The 24898-nt window shown below is 46.2% G+C and overlaps 1 protein-coding gene across 4 annotated transcripts in view; it reads left to right on the top strand.

Annotated features, from left to right (window-relative positions):
• Positions 1–24898, top strand: part of SPNS1 (SPNS lysolipid transporter 1, lysophospholipid) — a 176752-nt gene that overhangs the window by 24125 nt on the left and 127729 nt on the right. For 2 of the 4 annotated variants that reach the window (XM_078652290.1, XM_078652291.1), the window contains one exon: positions 14810–14913. The exons of the other annotated variants lie outside the window; for them this stretch is intronic. The gene's annotated coding sequence lies outside the window, so the exon portion shown is untranslated. The remainder of the gene's footprint in view (positions 1–14809; positions 14914–24898) is intronic. 4 annotated transcript variants of the gene reach the window in all.

Genomic DNA, 24898 nt, shown 5'->3' with positions numbered 1-24898 from the left:
TTGGGTATGGCATGCAAGGCCAAAAGGTAGGCTAGGTTGTGTGTGGACTTGAAGGAGCTCAATAAGGCTGTGGTTGTTGACTACTTTCCCCTACCTATTATAAGCAAAAGCTCCGCTTTCTTAGTGGGGCTAACCATTTTTCATTGCTGGATCTACGTTCGGCATATCACCAAATAAAGTTGGATGTGGGATTACAGGATTTAACTACCTTCACAACTCCCTTTGGAACGTTACATTTTTTTAGAATGGCCTTGGGACTCATCTTGGCGACATCATTCTTTCAGAAAGCAATGGAAAAGCTGTTGAAGGGTGTGGAAGGTGTGAAAGCGTATCAGGACGATGTGTTGGTGGTTGGTTCGAATATAGCGGAGCATAACGGAAGGTTACATGAACTGCTGGAAAGACTGCAGAAGGGAGGTTTGACACTTAAATGAGAGACGTTTAGGTACTGTGTTCCAGAAATCGAATACTTGGGTCATTTAATTACCGGGTTAGGAATTCGGCCAAAGACTGGGCTGGTTGATACCATTAGGAGTTTACTGTCTCCAAAGAGTAAAAAGACGATGTGGTGATATTTGTAGGCACGGTGGAAGTCTACATTAAATTTGTCCACAAGTATGCTGAAATAATGTTTTTGTATGAAGCAGCTACTTAAAAAGAGAAAGGAATTTGTGTTGCGTTATCAGTTTGAAAGAAAGTTTAATGATGGGAAGTCCAGTTTGGAGAATACCTGAGATCTTGGCGGTTTTGATTCTAATTATGACACCATTATCATGGCTGATTCCAGTTCCAGTGGGCTAGGGGCTGTATTGTTACAGAGGTCTGGTGGTAAGTGCTGGACCATTTTGTTCATATTATGTGTTGTAAGGGGTGCTGAGTACAATTACTTGTCCATAGAGAAGGATGCTTTAGGAGTCTTCTGGGCTGTAAGAAGGCTTAGAAAGTTTCTTTGGGGATGCATATTTAAGGCAAAAACGTATTCTAAACCGCTTAAGGAGGTTTTCATGAAGAAAGGTATTGATTAAATTGTGTGCCGCATTCACAGGTGACTAGTGGCGGAATGGGAGTCTGATGGTTTCATTCAAGAAGAACATTTTGGTGGCGAAGAGTTTGAAGAGGAGATAAATGTCTGTGTAGTCATGGGAGGAGTTGCGGAGGAAGAAGAATGGAAATGGCAACCAGAAAATGAGTTAACAGAAAGTTGTCAGGATGGTCTCAAGTGATTGGGTGAGCAGTTGCGATGAAGAAAGGCTAGAAAATTGACCGGTACGAGACGAGTTAACAGTGGTTTATGGAGAGTTGAGGGGAAGCAAATTGCTGTCTTTATTTGAAGTTGAGAGGAAGATTGGTGGGGAGTTCCCATGGCAGCCACATGGGCATCTTAAAGACCAAATAGAGAGTCAGGGAAAGTTATTGGCAGAGAGGTAAGAAACTGTGTTTAATGCATGTAAAGTGGCAAAGTATTGGAATGCATAACCCAGCCCATGGTAATAAGGAAACAAGTTTCAGGACCGTGGACTGATATTGCTATGGATATTCTTGGGCCAGTTAGTCAAGCCATGTGATAGGTATGCCCTGATATGCATGGATATGTACTCTCGGTGGACGTAGATTAAGGTGGTGAACTCTATTGAGTCAAAGGATGTTATTTCTTTCCTTGACGAGCTGTTTGAGAGAGAAAACTTTCCGTCAAGCACACTCTCAGACAATGGAGTGCAACTTACCTCTGGGATCGTTGAAGATTATTTGAGAATGAGAGGGATTAAGTATTAGAAGGGGAGACGCAGCGCAAATCACCGGCATCAGCAGCGGGGCAGACAACAAGCCCCAGGGAGCAGCGCAGCAGGAAGCGAAGGCACCAGGCCCTCCTTCACCGCACAAAACACCTCGCGCCTCCCGCTTCACGGGAGATGCAGCGCATATCACCGGCATCAGCAGCGGGGCGGACAACAAGCCCCAGGGAGCAGCTGGACCAGCAAGGCAGGAAGCAGGAAGCGAAGGCCCCAGCCCCTCCTTCACCGCCGCCAGCACAAAAGACCTCCCGCTTCGTGGGAGACGCAGCACAAATCACCGGCATCAGCAGCGGGGCGGGCAACAAGCCCCAGGGAGCAGCGGGACCAGCGGGGAAGGAATTAGGAAGCGAAGGCCCCAGCCCCTCCTTCACCGCCGCCAGCACAAAAGACCTCGCGCCTCCCGCTTCGCGGGGCTCGTGCCGGGCGAAGCCCGGGCCAAGGGCGGGCCCGTCTAAGCCCGTCTAAGCCCGTCTAAGCCCATCACAGCCAGGGCAGGGCCACCCCCCTTACGTTTGTCATCGGCCATCGGGTGGAGTGAACTGTGAACCGCACCAACCTGTGACCATTTCTAAAGGTACTTTTTACATTCTAACAGTTACATAAACCCAAAAGAACCTTGGAACTGATATATTGTCCTCACGGGTCTATTTCTATGCGTAAGAGTAAAACTATGGAGAGGGCGGGGGGGGGGGGGCCCACGAACGAACATAACACAGGGCCCTAGGAAAGCAAAGAAAGTAAAGAAAAATAATAATAAGATGCCTAAAATTGATGTTATGGACCGCATAGAAGCGCTTGTTGACGATTGGGAAAGTATATTGTTAGGAGACCCAGTTGTAAATTTAGATACCATTACAACACAGACGGAGTAACCCGGTAAACAATCCCAGCTAACCCATATACACATATCCCAGATGTTTCGCAAACTGTCTGGTCCGAACATCTCTACTAGTAACAAATAGCCCAGCATCGCTTCTGATACTCCTTTGCCCTCCCAGATACCATCTCATCCCTTTGTACAGCATAGGCCGAGCCACTTTATAGTCTGCTCCAACCGGTTTTAGTCTTTGGCTGATGAATCGGCTCCTCAAGACGACTCATTAATTCATGATTTAGCGGACGTTTTAACTGATGCGCAAATGGAGGGTGGAACAGATTTAAGCATTAGGACCCCGACTCTGATATCAATTATAAATTTGGTAACAGAGGTGAGGGACCTAAAAGCTTTAGTCTCAGACCTAAGAGCCTCTGTGGAAGTACTAGCGTCGCACCATATTTCACAAAATTACTTAGCCGCCTTACATGTCCTTAAATTCATTGCCAAGAAGTCCCAACAAGTTGGCAGGGCATGTTCCGCACCAAACCAATCATCATGCAGTATTCCAACTCATAAGCCAGTGCCATTCAGTGAGACTGCGGCAATGGTGCAGCGCAGGAAGCAAACCAGTGCTCCATCTGGGCCTATCCACACCGAAATAGCTCCCTCTATACCCCAGGCACCTTTACATAATGCAGTAGCGCCAGGCTTGCATTTCGCCGGATCCCCTCCCCGTTCTATGTCCTTGAAGCAGACAGTTTTCATGGTTAATGTTCCTAAGGCGGTGGGTCGTGAATATGGGGATTCATTAAGTAATAAGGTCATACATTGGATCCGACATGTTGGGGGGTGCCGTTCGTTAATAAGAGAGGATATCATCAAGGCACTCTCATCTAGCTCAACGATTAGACACTGTTGAGCTCATATTGATATCCCCCCACTTGGCCGAGGGCTTATTGGTTTTGGAATACAGGACTTGCCCTCCTGGTACTTCGGGTATTCAATTTAGATGTTCTCCATTGGCCTCTAGTACAATCACAAGGGATGAAGTTACCGAGCTATCCAGAGGGTCGCAACTAAGTGACAATGATTGACTGACAGTAATTTCCCAAACACCAACTGTCCACATGCATGACCCTGCACCAGCTCTTATAGGTAGTGCCTCTACTGTCACTACTGTCCTACAGTGTGCACATAATCAGGTTGGGCCATCCCAACCTGAATCTTCCTATTCTCTTCGAATGGCCCCTGATTCCAGGCATATAGTTGCACACCCCCGTCTTACAAACTGCTCTTTGGAATCTAATTGCGCCCAGACTAAATTATCTAATGAGTTGGGGCACTCCAAAGCGGATAGCCCAAGCCTAAAGATCCTTTGCTGGAACATAGCTGGCCTCTCTAAGAAACTACCCCTCCCAGACTGGAACAGCTTTATTGAAGGCTACACCATTTGTATCTTCCAAGAAACATGGAGTTTATTCCCTCATCATAAAGTTGGCTTTGTGTCCTACTGTGTTCCAGCAGTAGCACCATTAACAGGGAAGGGGTGCCTCTCCGGTGGCCTATTAGTATGGATCAGTATTTCCTTACATTGGATCTGTTTCATTGTACAATCTATCTCTCCTGACCTTTTAAGATTAACTATTAGAGAGAATCAAGGCGGCAGAATTTTTGAAATTTTTAACATCTATGTCCGAGGAACAAAGGGCGGAACAGAATCTTCTATAGTCGCATCCTTGGAAGCTGAACTTTCCAATTGTCCCCACGACTTGCACATCCTGGTAGCGGGAGACTTCAATTGTACTTGTGAAACTCTCGCTACCGTGGATGTGCTAGACATTGAAGAGGACGATGTAAAGTGGGGAATCCCCTCACTGAGTATTCCCCCGATAAAAAGGTGGACCAAATTAGCTGTTCAGTTGAACTCTCTAGCCGTAGAATATGGACTAAGGGCAACCAATGGCAGGTCACTGTCTGATTCAACAGGGGCACATACCTATAATAGGGTAGGTTGCTCCTCGCGAATTGACTGACTATATCCTTTTAAATTACAAACTGTGGCGGCACTTATGATAACACCGACAGTTGACAGTGACCATAACCCATTATGTTTAACCTTAAAATCCTCATGGTTGCCCAATTCCGGATCTAGAGACACAGGAAACCCAATGTCAACAAGGGAAGTAATTCCCTCAAATTGTAGTAGATACCTGAAATGGCATAGAGTTGCCCTGGATGACCAGAAATTATATGGCATTAGAGAGAACTTGGTAGAGGCTTTAGGTGAAATGAGAAGTGCCCCTACGGACCTAGATGTTACTGAAAAATTTCCCAAAATTTAGGAAAAAAACTATTAGTACCCTGGGAATTTTTTTCCTTCAACCGCTGGAGTAGGGCCCCGCCCAGCGCGTGAGAAGCCCAATGGTAATGATATGTGGTATACGAAAAATTGTAGACACAAAAAAAACGCCTTGGTCGCGGCCGTCAAAAGCAAGTCTCTCCCTATCATTCAGTTAGCAAGAAGGGACTATAAGGGGGCAGAGTCCAATGCTAAAAAAGAGTGGGAAGAGCAGCACTGGCAAGCCCTGAAAACATCCAGTGTGGAGAAGGATGCTAGCCGATTCTGGAATCTAATCAGAACTAAGACACAACCTGACTGCGAATCAATTACCTGAAACATCCCAAGCCAAACCTGGTACGACCACTTCCTGAAACTTTACTCTAACTCTGAGGAAGTCCCACGGGAATGCCTACTTTATTGATCCTAGAACAGGCCTGGGGGAACCAAACGGCTATCCTTTCTCTGAATTGGAAGTGGAAACCGCCATTCGGCGTATAGTTCCAGCAAAGGCAGCAGGCCCAGACGGCATCCCTGGGGATCTCCTTCGGGCAGACCCCGCAAAATGGGCGAAATTCATCACCATCTTAATTAATGCCATTGATAACGGTTCTCCGATTCCAGACTCCTGGAAAGGAGCAGAGGTTGTCCCTATTTACAAAAAGGGGGCTAGGGACGACCCTGCTAATTATCGCCCAATAAGCCTGATTGACTCAGTACGAAAGGCTGTTGGGAGGGTGGTGTTGAGGAGGATCTTGGAATGGGCAGATGAAAATAGGGTCCTCTCAGACAACCAAGCAGGTTTTAGGGCTGGCACCGGTACAATCGAGCAGGTGTTTAGGCTACTCCTCCTCTATTTGAAGGTGGTCCAGATAGGCAAGGGCAGTCTTTATCTCACATTTATTGACCTAAAGATTGCCTTTGACCTGGTCCCCCGGGGGCGCCTGTGGCAGTTGTTAGCAGAGCAGGAGGTCCCTAAGAACATCCTAAACATGCTGGTGCGCCTCCATGAAGGCAATTACGCCCAAGTGAGATGGGGCTCTCAAGGACAGAAGACTGCCAGAATATCGGTGAACAGGGGCGTCAGCCAGGGCTGTGTTTTAGCTCCCACCCTATTTTCTTTGAATGTGAATGGGGTGGTTGAACATCTACAGCGAATACCATCCGACGCTCCAGCCCTGGCGGACGAAAAAATTCCCACCCTCCTGTTCGCCGAAGACACCATCCTCATCTCAAAGACCCCGAGGGGCCTGCATAGTCTGTTGGACAGCTTCCAGTCATTTTGCACCGACAGAGGGCTGGTCATTAATTCTGAGAAAACAAAGTAGCTGGTGCTGAATCCCCCAAAAAAGCTTATGACCCCACCAGCACAAAATTCTGTCCCGTTGGAGAGGGTCACCACGTTTGATTATCTGGGTATTCGCATCTCTGATTTTATGCTCTCGAGTTCTCACATCCAAAAAATGCTCCTGAATCATAAAAGGGTAGCGGGGGCAATACTTAAAGAGCACCGCTCTTCAACAAGTAGACCTATCGCTCCCGCTATCGACGTCTATAAGGCCAGAGGAGTGAGTTTGGCCCTTTATGGTGCCGAACTCTGGGGCTTTTCTAATTCGGAGCAAATTGTGAGATCAGAAAATACATTTTTAAAAGAGCTCATGATGCTTCCCCAGAGGACCCCCACCAGGCCTTTACTGCAAGATCTAGGGTGCCACTCATTTGGAGATCTAGCAAGACTTCGCCCCCTCCTTGTGGCGGACACCAGAACTGTCAAAGTATGCAGCGGGGCTAAGTGAAATAATGAATATGGACGGGTGGCATAAAATCAAATGGCTGAAGGACCTAAAAACATTACTGCATGATCTTGATCTTAAAGAGGCATGGGTAAATGGAACCGCTCCACCAAAGGCAGAACTCAAGAAGGCTTACTGGTCCTGGGTTAGCAATAAGGGTTTCCTTGATCCCAAAATAGGCGGGCTGTCAGAGGAGTACATACAACACAAGCATTTTACTTGCTATTAACCATACCTAGATGTCATACAAAAACCTTACGACAGAGCTCTGTTCTTTGAGTTCAGGGTTGGTTCACTCCTCACTCGCGAACTGACTGCGCAATGGAAGGCTCCCTACCAGACACCAGCCTCCTGTCCGAACTGTGAGGCTAATCTTGAGTCACTAGCGCATGTCATGTTAGTTTTCCAGCCTTCAAAGCGCCAAGGGAATGTTGGCTTAAATCACTCTGCAGGGAGTTGGGTACTCGCAGCCACTTTGTGGCGTTGCACATTTTAAGATCTGATGCACAAGCACTCTATGCGTGTGGTTTGGCCAAATTCCTGATTTGGGCTTGAAATATTAGATCCAGAACCTTGAAGGGTAATCTCTAAGTATTCTTGCTGCTATGTGTTTTTCCGCCGTTTGTGAATTGCACTTTCTTCCATTTTTATGCTGTAAATGTTATTTTTAACTATTTATTATACGGTTTCTAAGGTTTCTAATGAATTTTGCTATTCAGTCGATTAGGGTACATTTACTATTCGTCCAAAATGTATTGTGTTTTTAATAATATAGCTTTTTATTCTTGTTCTACAGCTTTTAAGATGTGTTTTTTATCGAAATAAAGCTATTATGACTGACTGACTGACTATAAGAAGGCTGCACTTTATCATCCCTAAACTAACTTAGTAGTGGAACGCCTAATTAAAGTGTTGAAAGAAAGCTTACAACGGTCTTTGGTGTGTGGAGTGAATTGGGAGGGAGGAAAAAAAAAATTAATGAATATCACGTAACGCCTCATTCTGCCATGGCAGTGTCACCTTTTCGTTTGTTCAGAGGAAGAGTGCCCACTTGCGAAATGGCTCCGGCTTGTGTGAATGAGAAAAGGACAGAAGTAGATTTGAATGCAAGAGAGAGAGAGAGAAAGAGAGGAAATTGAAATCAAAAGAAGTACATCACAAAACCAAAGCTGTAAAGGTAACTGTTGCCATGAGATGACGTGCTGTCCTGTATCTAGCACGGAGCACTGGAATGTATGAGGGTTCTATGAGAGGCAGTTACGCAGTAAAAGCTGGGAGCTGGGTCTTTTTCACTGTGGCTGTGGGTTCTGTTCCTAGATACTTAATAGAGAGGTTGAAGCAGTTTTCCTTGAGTTGTGGTCCTTTTAATATCAGTGATCACTGATTCCTTACTCTTTCGATACTATTTATGCATTACTTCTACTTCCCTCTTCCTTGGCATAACAGCCTAAAGTGGACTGACCTCCAGCACAAGATAAGTTCAGAGCTAAAGCAGTACTAATATGTGAGTGGTAATTCCGCACACCTAGTGGGTGTAATAAGGGCGTACATGCCCACATTTTAGAGCAGGCAAGTGTGAGAGTTTAAAAAAAAATAGGCTGGATAATTGCAATTTAAGCATTAACCTTTAATATTGGAGGTAATTCTTGGTGGGGGAGGTGGTATCGTGCATGACAGGCATTAACATATCACTTTCTGCAGTCTGAATCAGGTTTCTGCATGACGGAACCGGAGGTGTGAGACTAACCTTGAAATCGGTAGTCTCCTGCCCGAATTGGGAGGATTGGCATGTACGTATGGGGTTCACACACTCAGCATCCTCCTTGTTCTTTTCCTGTTGCGTCCAGGGTGGATTCAGGGGTGGAAAATGCCTCTAATGGGCATTTGACTTTTTTTGTATTGTTCCCAAAGACGCAGGGCTCGAGAGCCTATGAGTGCCGCTGCAGGGGGATGGATTCCTCTAAGGCTCCCTCTTCTACTGGTGCTCACTACCTATGCCAGTTCCCTGGTGTTGGGAGCAACTTTGGACTCGCACTCAGTTGAAGCAAACTGAACAGTGATGTAGAGACAGAATACTCTCATTTGTCAAATAATTATTTACATTTTTTTCAAGCCCTCAAATACTTTAGCCAATTGATGGAGGGATGAGTAGTATTCTTTCACTCAGACAACATAGTTGCTTATGTATATCAAGAAAGGGGCAGCAGATACCATGCTCTGGCACTTTTTAGATTACAAGTGGAACATCTTCTGCTTTCTTTAAACACAGTTCAGATCAGAGAGGAGTGCAAGTACCAAGCAGATATATTCACTTGGATTTCTCCAACTTCTCAAAAGTTGGCAATTTATCCTTGGAAGCTCAACTCCAAGTCTGTTTGCCCCAGGGTTAATTGTGTAGTGAAGAAGTATTGCTTCTGAAAGCCATATCCAAGAGCATAGGGAGATCATCCATTCTCTATACTTTGGCCTTACATTTGATTTATTTTACTCTTTGGCTGAAAATGCTTCCCCACAGACATTCAGGGTTGATCTACTAGGGGTATAGCAACATTCTGGCCAGAATTCTATGGGATCTTCTCAAATACGTAAAGCTGCTACCTGTGCTTCTCCTCATATATTTGCCTTCCAATATAATTTGCAGGGTTTTGGTCGAGATGGACTACATTTTGGTGTAGAATCCAAGTTGTTATAACTACGAATATGTGTTCGTCTATGTACGTTGTCCCTACTAAAATACTAGGCGTAGGAGCATCATTTTGTGAACGATACTTCCGTTGTTGATGACCAGATTTTGCTTTGGTAAATCTTAAGTTATGGTGAGGATGAGGAAGAGAGATGTACAGGTAATACCTGGATTACTTACCAATTATCTTCACAACTTTGTCCTACCATTCCTAGCCTGAGCCATATGTTTTGTCCACCCTCTCTAACCGATTTGGTTGATTTGTATGATATCAAGAGAGTGATGGGACTGTGTACACCATAAAACACCCAGTAGGTGGGGATGAGTACTACTTAAAACTTTGTACATTTTTGGCTCTAGAATTATCCTGTGTGGAAACAAATTAATTGAAAATGTATAAAGTGCATATGTACACCTAAGATGTATCTTGGCTGTAATTTCGAAACAACAAGAAACTGAGGAAATTAGAGAGTTAAAATGATTAACAAAACAGATATGTTTTAAGGCGTGGTGGAGGTGATGGCACCTTAAACTGAATTGACTCACACAAGGAAGAGTAGAATGAAGGGTTGTGAAGATTACAGGTTAGTAATCCAATCCTTATTCTCTGCTCATTGCAACCTCCTCCCTCATGCCCATCATTGGCCCATCCCGTCATAGACTTGTCTGGCATAATTGTACAACTCGGTCACTGGCTAGGTTTCTTGTCAACCCAACACTGCCTATCTTTCATGTTACTTCCTACCCTTTCCATCATAAGTCTACCTTCCCCAAGCTTAACCACATTTCTGGTCTGTGTTTGTTTCTCCCCTTTCAATTCCACTCCTAAGACTTACTTCATGTCACTCCCATTTCTTACTTTCCTCTTGGACACCTGTTGTCCCTGCCCCACTCCAATTATTGCCCTCCAGCTGATATATCTGAAAGACTTGCAGAGTAGGGGTACAATCAGCTTCTCTCTCGAAATATCTTGCTTAATACTCTTTGTTCTAGATTCAATAAAAAACTTTATTACCAAGTATTTACTTGTTACATACAGCCACAATCAAAATATGACAGAGCCCACAGTGATGGGTCCAGGCCTCATTGTGTACATTACAACTGACTTGCCAGATTTGCTTGAGCTAAACCACGTATTTCTTTTACAAAAAGTTTCAAAGAAAGTGAAATCAGTGATAAATGAGTGGTTAGCCTTTCTGCTAACTATCCTTGGATAAGCTGGCTTAATGAAAATGTTTGTGTTGCCTTTATTTAATTTCCTTTTTTACAGCAGCTACTTGTATATTGCAAGAATTTGTTTAGTCAAATTGAGAGTATGGTGTCTCAAGTCATCTGGGATAATAGGTCCTCTAGAGAATAGCAGTCGCAAAATATCTCTCAAGTTTGAAAGGTGATTTAGCATTGCCCAATAGAATGTGGTATTATTTTGCAGCTTTCGCATCCTATAGTTCATGGGTACTCACAAACTTTCTCTCGGGGGCCAAATTTACAGTGTGGTTTGTGTCTGAGGGCCGCACATGTGGGGGCGGGGTCAGTGGGGGAGGGGCGGGGCTAGAGCAAAAAAAACCTGACCATTAGTTTGGACACAGGTCCCTGCAGTGGACGCCTTCATCCACTGAGCCACGAGACCCGGCATACACACATCTCTCTCTCTATCTCTCTGTCTCCCTCTCTCCATCTCTCTATCTATCTGTCTCTATCTATCTCTCCCTCTATCTCTGTCTCCCTCCCTCTCTCTATCTCCCTCCCTCCATCCCTCTCTCTTCCTTTCTCCCTGTCTCCCTCTGTCTCCCTCACTCTGACTGTCTCACTCCCTCTCACTCCCTCTCTCACTCTGACTGTCTCACTCCCTCTCTCTCCCTCCCTCCTTCCCTCTCCATCTCTCCCCCTCACTCTCCCACACTCTGACTGTCTCACTCCTTCTCTCACTGTCTCCCTCTCTCTCCACACCCCTCCCCCTCTCTCTCCGTCCCTCTCCTTCCCTCCCTCTCCCTCTCCTTCCCTCCCTCACCTTTCCTCACCCTCCCTCTCCTTCCCTCTCTCCTCCCCTCTACCTCACTCCCCTTCCCTCTCCCTTCCTATCCCTCCGTCACCCTCACTCATTCTCCCTCACCCCCTTCCCTCTCTCTCTTCCTCCCTCACTCCCGCCCCTTCCCTCACTCCCTCCCTCCCCTTCCCTCACTCCCTCCCTCCCTCCCATTCCCTCTCCCTTTCCCTCCCTCCCTCTGTCTCCCTCCCTTTCCTCTCCCTCCATCCCTCTACCGCCCTCTGTCATTTATTTATTTATTTATTTGTTTATGCCTTTTATAAATTAGTTCTGAAAGTGTATTTGAAATAGAAGAGATTTGAGGTCCGCTTTGAAGCTCCGGGTGGAAATGGTGACACGGAACGACGGAGGAAGCGAGTTCCAGATTCAGATGCCTATAGGGTGCAAAAAGCAAGTGAAAAATACTCACTGTGTACCCATGGGACTTCAATAACCCAATTTCCGTTCTCAATTATACACAACCACCATAAGTCCCCAAAAAAACTGTATTAGATATCATCAATACCTTCCACATCAAAGGATACCGAGCTGGGCCTCAGGAATCAGTAGATTTGAATGCTAGAAACAAAACAATTCCTTCCAATAATGGCAAAACAGAACCAAATCATTCATTTTCTGTTTTGTTGGCGATGAAAATCTTACGGCTGGCAGGGTGCACACAAACTTGTTTTTGGTTGATGGGAACAAAACGCTGTAAATGTTTAATTTCGAAAACAGAGAGATTATGGTATGTCTCTGCGTTTAAACGGGCTGACCAAAATAATACAAAACAAGACTACTTTTACAACGTCCTCATTTCAAGAAGGATTGCCAGAAGAGACATGCTTGCAGACAAGTGAATACAAAAACAGCTAACCCCTTATAAAATAAATCATCTGTTACAAACCAAAAACAACACACCGACCTATCCTGTCCATAAGAGGTAAACTATTTTTGCACATTTCTCATCCCTTCACTGCATTTTTCATCGATTGGTCATTCCTCTAAATGTGGTCACAGAACTGCTTCGATATTGTAAAGAATGACTGTTTTTGATACTGAGCGAATGCTTCCGTTTTTACACTTACCCCTCTTCTGCACCCAGCCTTCCTTGACAATTGTAATGTCAGTCATGGTAGCTCCCCTCTGTGCCCCCAACTTGAGGAATTTCTTGCAGCTGACTTCGGAGCTTTGGGACTGCAGTCCTTTTCCCTCTGCTAGACTGATGATGCGAGCCCTAGGTTCAGCGATGTGACTCCCTGAGACAGGAATGGCATCTCAACCTGTGTGTCGGCCCGGCTGAGACAGCTTCCGGGCACACACACACAAAGCCACACCCGAGCACTTAACAGGTCTTTAAAAGACCATTTGCATTTTAATGGGGCTTTATTGTATTTCACCTCTTAGGCCCCTGCAGCTCCGCTCTGCCTATCACCTGAATGAATCACCCGACGGACCCCCACAGAGCAGCAGAGTCTCGCTCCGATTACAGACACTTAAAATTGTGTTTTTAAAACACTGGTATGATGTCTGCCAGGTCCGCGGGCCGCCAGGGAAGGCTTGCCGGGCCGCCACCGGCCCGCGGGCCGTACTATGAGTACCCATGCTATAGTTCAACATTTAAAAAACAACTTGCTACTCCAAGTAGTTATTGTAATAAACTTTTGACCAGAATGAATGGGAGGGGGAGAACTATTTTGTTAACTATGGCCAGATCTCCAAAAAGGTTAGCTATTAACCCTCCAGTGACTTTTTTATTTTTTTGTTGTTTTGTTTTAATATGTTTTTTCCATCCGAGTATTATTGTAGGAACTAGACTGGGTGATCTAATGTTTCAAGAAGACTGATTGTTATCAAAGAAGAACATTCAGAAATGGGGGAAAAGGTGATTTGGTGTTTTTTTTAAAGAGAAAACATTGGTCAAGAAAGAGCGAGATTGTGATGGTCAGTTTGTAAAATTAATTCATAGCTTTAATTAGTTGATCCCCTTCCGTCTATATGGCAGAAGATTTGGTTTATAAATTATTTGGAAATTTTCAAAATCTGACTGAGGTGATGTTATGACACTTTAATTGCGGAGATAAATTCTGGTCCTTTTAGAAAAGTAGCTTACATGCCACTTCAACAATTGAGGCCTGAAAAAGAATTAAATTAAACTTTGAGATTATTCGAGGAGTATCTTTTGGGAAAACTCAGTTTTATGCAAAGTTGCTTATATACAGGAACCCAGCATTCCTCCATAGGTTTGATGGTAGAATAAAGGCAAAATATGATATGTGCTCCTTGTTGGACCTCAGGAACTGGTTTATATTGATCAGTCGTGATCAAAATTAATATCATTTTGGGAGGGACGTTTTGGGTATGTTGAAAACAAGCTGGAGGTGATGATTCAACAGTTCCAATGATTTCTTTAATGGGGTTTGCTCACCTTTTGAACTCTTTTCTCTTAAGGAGAAATGCTTAATTTACATTGCAATGCTGGTCGCTAGATCATTTAGGACACTGGAGATCCCACGTTCCACAATTTATTGAATGAATTAGAAAGATGAATAAAGTGTGTGTTGGAGAGTGTATTTAAGCAACCAGAATATGTACTAATAAAAAAACCTTCAGGTAAAAAGGTCATTAAAAATCCTCCTATATTTGTATCATTATAGGAGGATTTTTAGTGACCTTTTTTACCTGAAGGTGTTTTTATTAGTATTGCAACATAATTTTTAGTTCTAGTAGAAATATGTTTTTAGTATTTGGGGTTGATGGGGGTACTTTAAAATTAATATCTTCCACAAGCTGTCAAATGGACTGGACAGATGACGAGTTTATGCTAGAGAATGTGTCTATGAGACCAGAATAAGGGCTTGTGATGAATTTGCATCTCTAGGGTACCCCCTCCTCCCCAGCGCCTTGAGACCCTTATGGATGAGTAGTCACGCTTTAACAAACCTATGATTGATGTGATTGGTTGAAGGTAGGACATTCATTTGCACTTGGCAGCAGCACTGATGGGTTTTATTAGAAAATATTTGCAATGAAGAATTGATATTATATAAACACTTTATACCTATCCAGGTAAAGGAGACCGGGAGTAATTTTGTGTACAAAGCTGGCTCTGTATATACTATACCAAAATGAGGTATAGTGTGCACAGTGTCCAGTAAAACCCCAAAGGCAGGTTGTGGTAAAAGTAGATAGCACCTTGCTCTCTATTTGTAGTAGTGTGGGCGAGCAGTAAGGCTTTATCAGAGGATAGTGTTAAGCATTTGTTGCACAGACTCAGACAAGAAATGTCACCCGCTCAAATACCACACTCAGACCAATTTATTTGTATCAAAAATATTATTTTGTTATTTTATTTCTAGAACCAAGCCAAACCTGGTGCAGATAAGTGAAATAATACTTTGCAAAATTGAATGCAGTGATTTACAGTTGAATCCAGGTTCAAATGCATTTTGTTGATTTACAGGTAAGATAACCGTTCCAAATTACTTTTCTGTTACTTTACAGATTACTTTGTATGTTATGTTTTAGATTACTTTCTAAGTTACTTTTGTTAATCAGTGTAATTTGCCTAGATATCACACTGAGACCTTTCCTAGACAAAAGGTAAGTAATTCACTTTTAGTACATTTGCAGTTTTGTATATGTTTCATACAAACCGACTCCACACTTAGAAGAATATTTAAGGAAAAGCAGTCAATGCAATAGAGTGGAAGGAAATTAATTTAACGTTTGCAGGTAAGTACTTATTTGTGGGAGTTGGTATTCCGGGGTTAGAACCAGGGTTCCCCCAGGGTCGAAGATGCACTCTCAGAACACCCTCAGTTGCATTAGGGCGGACGAGTGCAGAGGTGCTGAGGCTTATTCAATGGGGAATAGAGGGGCCTCTGGTTGGTGGCTTCTCACGAGCAGGCCACAAGGTGGTGGGAGCAAAGCTCCTGGTGTTAGGCTCAGGGCAGAGGGGGATCCGAGTTAGCACCCAAAGTACAACCGCAGCGGCTGGGTGCCGTTTTGGCGTTGGTTGCCCTGTTGATTTCAATGGGGATTGCCGGTTTTGACTTCAGGCTCGATCCAGTAAGACTTCCAGGAGGAACCAACAGCTGGGCAGGTAAGTTGAAGGACTTGGGGATGTAGGTGCAACTTTGGTTCTCTTCTCCAGGGTGCAGGGTGGCTGGACGCAGGGGTGTCCTTTTGAGGTCGTATTTCACCCTACCGGGCCACCCGCGGTTGGGGGGTGGAAGGGTCTCCGTGCCAAGGCTGCAGACTGTTGGGGAGTCCTGGAGAGATCAACCCTCAGTGTACTCAGACTCTGGAGCGCTGGGGTACCTTGCTGGGACTGGTGGGCCACCTGGATTCGGGCCGTAGGCATCGGGTGCAGTGGTGGTTCCAGGCATCTGGTTTCTTTGTCTTCAGCAGGCTCAGAGTCTGTCTTGTGGGTTTCTTTTGAACAGAGCTGCTGTTCACAAGAGATACGGTCTTTGCTGAAGGCAGTCAGTCCTCCCAAGGTTCTGGAGGTCGCTGGCTGCAGGAGTAGGTGACTTTTGGCACAGGACCATTGTGCTGTGCTCATGCTCCTGAGAATTCCCTACTGCCAATCGGCGAAGTCAGCCCTGGCCACCCTTCATTGGCTCCCCATTCCGGAGAGAATTCGGTTTAAGGCCTTATGCGTTGCGCACAAGGCCCTACCAGGTAGAGGACCGCCCATTATTCGCACTGTCTTGCTCCCCTACCGTGCTAATAGGGCCCTACGGTCAGATAATTAACATCTGGCGCTAGTCCTGAAAATTCGAAAATCCAAAAGTGGAGGACAGCTTTTTTTATACAATGTGGCCAAGCTGTAGAATCCCTTCCCCTTCAGGCTAGTCAGGAAGCTAACCGTCTGCCCTTCCGGAAACTCATTAAAATCTTACTGTTTCCCTATGCCACTCGGTGTTCTTGAATGTCTTGATCTCAGCGCTGGGATGCCCCTGGATAGTCAATGCGCTATAGAAATGTCGATTAATTCATCTCTGGAAAATGCAGATCGGCCAGTAGGGCTGGGGCCAAGTCAGTTCTTCTCTGCAGTCTCCTCTGCTAAGTGTCTTCTTTCGTCCTTCTTAGGTTGTGGTAATCTGTTTTTTTGGTTCAGGGCTGCCTCCTAAATACTGTATTTAGGGGGTGTTTTAGGGGTCTCGAGGTCAGTACCCAAGTGGCTACTGACCTTAGGGTGGCTACACACTTGGTGTGCTCACCCCACGTGGGGCAGTGGGCATAATCCATAATCTTGATTGGAGAGTGCTTGCCATTTGCAAGATGGTGGGCACTGAAGAGTGGGCTTCACCTCGCCTCCCCCACCTGAGAGGTGGGGTTGGCAGGGGTGGGCACACCTTCTGGGCTGTGCTAATGCTTCCCGCTGAAAAGGAGGGGAGACAGGAATGGGGCCAGCTCCTCATAGCAGGAGAGGCTGAGGGTCGCATTACAAAGGCAGCAAGGCCTTCAAAGCTCCCTTTCTGGTCTCAGGGAGGGGGGATGTGTGTGTGTGTGTGTGCGTGTGTGTGTGTGTGTCAAGTCAAAGTGCATCAATAGTCTGGGAAAAAAAGTGGGGGTGTACTGCAACAGAAACCCAGCTTCCTACATTTGTAAAAAAACATATTTCTATTGACATTTTGTATGTTTATTACTGTTACACAAGCAGTATTTGCAACAATTTTCAGTACTAATCTTTTATCGTTTAGACAGGGTTACATAAGATTCCTTCTTGAAGTATTCCATGGTGTCATTTATCGTGTACGAGCGCTTACTGACCACCACTCTTTACGTATCCACCGATCTCTATTCGTATTACATTAATAATTTTGTAGGCCCCATCTACCGCTTTTCCCTGCCATGTCATGGTGGGCAGTTCGAGCCGCTGCCCAGAATTCAGTTAATGTCCACATCAGTGTCGCTCTTATATCAATAACCATTAACAATTCAACCAGTGAAAAAGAAGAAAAGAAACGGAAGAGAAAAAAAAGAGGGAAACTTAATAAAGTTCTGCATGCATAAGGGGCCGGAGTACCAACCGTTTCAAATGATTCATTCGTTGACTCTGTCAATTACATGATATGTCTGTGTGGTGAGGGTGTCCTCCCGGTGCGGCGGGGGAGGGGGGTTCAGGGAGGCTGCTACTTCACTTGGTGACTCGCAGTGCCCAAAGTGTTCAGCGCATGCAGCACTGGGTGAGTCGTTGGCTCCTCCCAACTTCCACCCCACATAGCTGTCCAAAGGTACAAAGCAAAGCTTCGGTCTGCAGGAAATGGCCGGGAGTGAGACCATAGTTCTCTTCCAGGGGATCCTCATCAATAGTCATAAGCATTAGAATATTCCCACCCATGCGCGGGACCCCGGAAACAATATATTATATGTGCCCCACATATATATATATATACATATATATATAAATATTATATATATAAAAATAAGCAATTGCAGCCAAATAAAACAATAGAGCTGGAATATGCCGTGAAGAATTTCCACCATACAGTGTATTTTGCATTAGAAACATGAGAAACAACACCAATGCTTGTTTAGAAACTGTTTTAATGCTTAGAAAACAGTAGAAATTCTCATAACACACTGTAAGCCTATACAGCTCCCAGGCTGCATTGCAAATCCCCAGTCTAAAAAGACTGAAAAGCTAACCTGTAGCTAAATGTACTAAAACTGACGCCGTGCCTTTAAGGCAACTCTGCCCCTAGCTTCCCATCATGCCTCAGGGGTTACAGTTAGGTCAGTTGTTCTTTCCGGCTCCTTCAGGAAGGACCCTGGATACACAGCTCCACACTTTTCTGCCTTTTCCAGTCAGAAAATCTTCTATAGAACAATTTTTTGATTTACTTTGACTTTTAACAACAGGGTCAAGTAAATAGCTGCTTAGCAGTCGATTTTTTGTGAGGTTTTCCTGGCAGGATGCCCTCATTATTCGATGATTGCCCTTCTTGTGGCCACAAGAAGGCAAAAACAGACTCTCATGAGGTCTGTATTTTATGTTTGCCAGAGGATCATGATCCTAAACACTGTTCACATTGTAAAAATCTCTCTGACAGGACTCTTAGAGACAGAGAGAGGAACAGGCTCTTTGGTCTGGCTCAGAGATCCATGAGAGGAAGATCTACAGAGAGGAAGAGTTCAAAGAGACCCAGAACTCCCTCCAAAGGCAAGTCAGAGCGTCCATCAACCTCAGCACCGGGCTCGGCGCTGAAAAAACGGCATCTGATGGACATTGCGAGAGAAAAAGCTCCGTCGACGTCGGGACCGGCGTCGATGAGGGAGTCGTCGTCGAGAAGTTCACCGACGACGCAGAAAGCTCCGCCGTCGTCAACTAGGCGACGATCGGCGTCGAGAGAAGCCACGAGATCGCCGTCGACGAGAAGATCGACGTCAAGATTTGAATCACCTCCGCCGTCGTCAACCAGGCGACGATCGGCGTCGAGGCACAGATCACACCCGCCGTCGTCTCAACGTCGACCGGCTCCTAAGAGTGTGACACCTCCGCCGACGTCTCCACGGAGGCGCTCGGCGTCGAGGAGTAAGAGCCCCCTCGGACGCTCGCCGTCGAGGAAGGGATCGTCATCGACGGCACGTCGGCGCTCGACGTCGCATGTCAGGTCAACGTCGAGGGCATCGTCGACGACAGGACAATGTCGATTGGCATCTCCGTCGCCGACAGACCAAGGTCGGTCGACGTCGAGACCTCCGTCGACGGCAGGGCAACGCCATTCGACGTCGAGACCTCCGTCGACGGCAGGGCAACGCCGTTCGACGTCGAGACCTCCGTCGAAGGCAGGACGACGCCGTTCGACGTCAAGGGAGAAGACTCCGTCGTCGGCTCATCATCGCCGATCGACGTCGAGGGACCACAGGTCAACGTCGAAACATTCAACGTCGAAGGTTATCACTCCGTCGACGCCGCAGAGGCGTTCGACGTCGAGGGAAAGGCTTTTGAGACGTCCTCCAACACCGGTGAGACGGAGTTCTCCTTCAGTGTCTTCGACAGTCCTAGTGACACAATCTGCTTCGCTCCATTCCTCCTTAAGTGCCTCGGGTTCATCGGGGTCCTCTTCTAGGAGTAGGAGTCCTGTGCAAAAGAGTCCCCAGCGGCGGTATATCTCACAGGCAAGACTCTCGCCAAGATGGTATGGTCCGTTGAGTAATTGGAAGGATTCTGGGGCAACAGAGAGACTTCAAAGGTGCTTGAGTCCAGTCCACAGGTCCCCTCTTCAGCAGCTGGCAGAAGAGGCAGATGGACAGAGTCCTGCCATTCACCGATCACGCTCACGAGAGAGAGGAGCGGACAGGTCGCATACCCCTAGGGTCTCCCGATCACCAAGGAGGGAACAACCCAGATCTCGAACACCGAGAAAGGAGGTACGGACTGGGAGATCGAGATCTCCAGTGCATCAGAAGGTATCACGTTCTCCTCGAAGGGAGGAACGACCTAGGAGATCACCAGTGAGGAAGGAGCATTCTCACCACAGGAGAAGAAGAACTCCATCATCCTCCTCTCCATCTTCATCTAGATCTTCTGAAGGGGATTACTCTCCAACGCTGGCAGACAGCCCTCGCTCAAGAGCTTCCCCGCTTGACGACGTCAACACGTATCTGGACGTCTTGCAAAGGGGTGCTCACAAACTGAATATAGAGATGGCTACTCCAGAGGTGTCCACTACTGTGATTTTTGAGACCCTTCATCACAAATCATATACACGGCCTTTGCTCCCATTGGTTCCAGGGATAATGGACCCAATCAAAGAGGTTTTCCTCACACCAGCAACGATCAGGGCAGTACCGGCACGTATCCAGAAGAAATATAGGCCGGCCGACTCAGATCCTATCTTTGTTAAAGGAGAGCCTGCGGCGGACTCAGTTATAGTAGCCTCAGCTAAGAAGAATCACACAGTCGCTCCTTCTTCGTCAGTTCCTCCTGACAAAGACAGCAAGACGCAAGATTCTTGGGGACGCAAGGTATGCAGCACAGCAGCTTCATCCCTGAAAGTCTCTAGTGCATCAGCCTTTCTGGGAAGGTACGATAGAGCCCTATGGGACTCCATGGAACGATTCAAAGGGAAATTGCCCAAGGAGGACCAGAAGGACTTTGAGGAGACAGTGACGGAGGGCTGTTTGGTGGCAAACCAAATGATTAGTTCATCAGCAGATAACGCCCTTCTAGCTGGACATAACTACTCACATGGGATATGTGCGAGGAGATCCTCTTGGCTGCGTTTGACTGGACTCAAACCAGATGCCCAGCAGCGCATCCTCAATCTACCTTTTTCCGGATCTTCACTCTTCGGGGAGCATGCCGATCAGGAAATGGCCCGTATGAAGACTGAGTTAGACACAGTAAAGGCAGTGGTTCTGGAAAAACAGAAAGCGCCGTTCAAACGACGCTTCAAGACCAACAAGAACCGGGGAGGCCAACAGAGGGTTCAAACCCCTCAATGGTCTCAAAACAAGCCACAAGGAAAGCCGCAATACAGAGGAGGAAGGTCGAGCAGAGGCAGAGGCGGACATCATCAGTCCTCTACCACGCCTAGAGGAGGCAAGGCCTGAGCAGTGGCTTCCTCTGGCGCCGTTACCCACTCCAGTGGGAGGAAGTGCTGCACAACATCTGGCAGAGTGGGTCAGCATCACAAAAGATCGGTGGGTGCTGAATATACTGCGCAATGGAAAGGAGTGTACTCAAGATATTTCCTTGTCCCCAAAAAAGATCAAGAAGGCAAATTCAGACCGATTTTGGATCTTCGACTCCTCAACAAAGTGGTGGTCAAAGAGAAGTTTCGCATGTTGGCACTCCACCAAATATGTCCTCATCTACAAATCGGAGATTGGATGTGTTCGGTGGATTTACAAGACGCGTACTTCCACATTCCTATTACACCAGGTCATCGAAAGTACTTGAGGTTCCTGGTAGGGACCAAGCATTACCAGTTCAAAGTGCTTCCTTTCGGACTCAAATCCGCACCAAGGGTCTTCACCAAGTGCATGGCAGTGGTAGCGGCGTGTCTACACAAAAAAGGTCTCTTTGTGTACCCATATCTAGACGACTGGCTCCTGAAGAGTCCGTCCCCTCGTCAAGCCACCAAAGACTGTCACCTGTGTCTCCAACAACTACACAGGCTCGGCCTCCACGTGAACACAGAAAAATCGGTCCTGCATCCCACGCAAACTATCCACTATCTGGGAGCAGTTCTAGACACAAAGTTAGGAAGAGCGTTTCCTTCGCAGGAGAGACTGTCTTCCATGGGGCAAAAGTGCAAAAAGTTACTTCAGTTTCCTCGTCCAAAGGTGCGAGAAGTAGCGTCTCTATTGGGCTCCATGGCGTCCTGCATCTTCCTAATACCGAACGCCAGGTTGAGGATGCGGCCTCTACAAGAGTCTGTGGAGGATCAGTGGGACCAAGCGACTGGAGATTGGGGGGATCGAATCATCCTGTCTCAAGCAGCACTGACCTCAATACAGTGGTGGACTCGCCCTCGGAATGTCCTGCAGGGAGTCCCTTTTCAGCAACCTCTTCCTTCGCTGTCTGTGGTAACGGACGCATCTCTAGAAGGCTGGGGTGCTCACATGGGTCATCTTCAGATTCAGGGTCGCTGGTCGACCAACCTTCAGACATACCACATCAACATGCTGGAGCTTCAAGCAGTTCATCTGGCGCTCAAAGCGTTCTTTCCAGCAATAACAACGGACAAAATCCTGGTTCAGACGGACAACACTACAACTATGTTCTATCTGAACAAGCAGGGAGGAACTCGATCTCGCCCTCTGTCTCTGGAGGCCCAGACAATCTGGCACTGGCTTCTGGCTCGGGCACTGTCGGTGGTGGCAGTGCACCTTCCAGGCGAGCTAAACACAAAAGCGGACGCACTCAGCAGGCACTTCGAAGATCAGCCAGACTGGGTGCTAAACGACGAAGTGGTCGAAGAACTCTTCCGTTGCTGGGGTCGTCCAGACATAGACTTATTTGCGGACGACGAAAACGCCAAATGCCACGCCTTCGCGTCCAGGTTCCACCGGCCAGGGACGCAAGGGAACGCTCTCCTGCTGGAGTGGACAGGAATGTTCGCTTATGCTTTTCCCCCTCTGGCACTGATTCTGAAGGTGGTGGCCAAGCTCATCAGATCGAGCATGGACATGATCCGAATTGCTCCGGACTGGCCGCGACAATGGTGGTATCCAGACCTGTTACATCTGTCGCTGTGTCCACACAGACGTCTTCCGTGCAGGCCAGACCTGCTGAGCAAGATGAACGGGAGGATCCTGCATCCCAACCTCCCGTCGCTGAACCTGACTGCATGGCTCCTGAGGTCTTGCAATATGGACACTTAAATCTGCCTCCGGAATGTATGAATATTTTAAGAGAGGCAAAGAGACCTTCCACAAGGGAGTCTTATGCGTTCAAGTGGAAAAGATTTTTCATTTGGTGTAAGGAGCATGGCTTTGATCCCACCAAAGGACAAGAAGAGGTAGTTCTTCCATACCTCCTATACTTAGCGACATCAGGGTTGAAATACGCTTCTATTAGGGTTCATCTATCCGCCATAGTAGCGTACAGAAAATCACCTACACAAACATCGTTTTTTCAAGTCCCAGTGGTGAAAGATTTCCTTCAGGGATTAAAGAAGGTCTATCCCCCTGTGAGAAATCCTTCTCCTCCCTGGGAGTTGAACCTGGTTCTCTCCAGACTGATGTCTACACCGTTTGAGCCTATACACAAGGCCTCCTTGCAGCATCTCACTTGGAAGGCGGCCTTCTTGGTGGCAATAACCTCTGCGCGCAGGGTTAGCGAGATACAAGCACTCTGCACTAAGGAACCTTACACTGTGTTTCACCACAACAGAGTAGTAATGAGGGCTCACCCATCTTTTCTTCCAAAGGTGGTATCGGATTTTCATATAAATCAAACGATTACCCTTCCTTCGTTCTTTCCTAACCCATCGACCCCAGCTGAGAGGTCGTTGCACTCGTTGGATCTTAAACGGGTGCTAAAGTTTTACCTAGAAAAAACGAAGGACACCAGAAAGACAGACCAACTCTTTGTCAATTATGGTGCTATGAGGACCGGGTTTGCAGCAGCCAAAAGATCCATCTCCAGATGGATTGTCTCTTGTACCAAACTTGCATACCAGCTGGCTGGCAAACCTTTGTTGCAATCACCCAAAGCTCATTCCACTAGAGGGAAAGCAGCCACAATAGCTTTTTTGCATGACATTCCTATGTCAGAAATATGCAAGGCTGCGACATGGAAATCAGTCCATACCTTTACAAGGCATTATTGCCTAGAGTCTGATTCCAGAGCGGATTCTCAAGTAGGACAAGCCTCCTTGAGAAACCTATTTGGGTAGAATAAGGCCTATTTTTGGGCCTACGGATATGAATGTTATCTGTTGATTCCTTTGCCCGCAGGGATGAGGTGAGGCTCGCTACTCTATTCTAATGCTTATGACTATTGATGAGGATCCCCTGGAAGAGAAGGATTAGTTACTTACCTGTAATCCTAGTTCTCTTCCAGGGGTATCCTCATCAAAGTCATAAGCAACCCTCCCGCCTCCCCGGGCAAAGGACTTTGTTTGTTACATAGGAGATGTTTTTTAACCTGTTATTACCATGGTTTGGTTTTCAGTCTCCGAAAAGAACAACTGACCTAACTGTAACCCCTGAGGCATGATGGGAAGCTAGGGGCAGAGTTGCCTTAAAGGCACGGCGTCAGTTTTAGTACATTTAGCTACAGGTTAGCTTTTCAGTCTTTTTAGACTGGGGATTTGCAATGCAGCCTGGGAGCTGTATATGCTTACAGTGTGTTATGAGAATTTCTACTGTTTTCTAAGCATTAAAACAGTTTCTAAACAAGCATTGGTGTTGTTTCTCATGTTTCTAATGCAAAATACACTGTATGGTGGAAATTCTTCACGGCATATTCCAGCTCTATTGTTTTATTTGGCTGCAATTGCTTATTTTTATATATATAATATTTATATATATATGTATATATATATATGTGGGGCACATATAATATATTGTTTCCGGGGTCCCGCGCATGGGCGGGAATATTCTAATGCTTATGACTTTGATGAGGATACCCCTGGAAGAGAACTAGGATTACAGGTAAGTAACTAATCCTTATGCATCAAGTCCGCAAACGGGACTACCCAGCGTCCTACTTTTTGTGTTTAGGATATTATCAATGCAAAACATGAATGCATTGGGTTATTATGCAAAACAGATTTATCACATCCATTAGTCACACCTAGCATACTTACATGCTCTAGCCCCTGAGCTAAATCAATTGCAAGTTCATAAGGTGCAGACAAACTGTTATGCGTAGTGTAAAATGCCTGCTCACTTCTCAAACATTGTTATGAGTTCAATGAATTCTTGGATTACCACTCACCTGACATAGTGTTTATTACTGAAACATGGGAGAATCAGAC

This window comes from Lissotriton helveticus, chromosome 7, assembly GCF_964261635.1.
Source record: "Lissotriton helveticus chromosome 7, aLisHel1.1, whole genome shotgun sequence".
NCBI lineage: Eukaryota > Metazoa > Chordata > Amphibia > Caudata > Salamandridae > Lissotriton > Lissotriton helveticus.
This window is presented reverse-complemented; position numbering and strand designations above follow the sequence as displayed.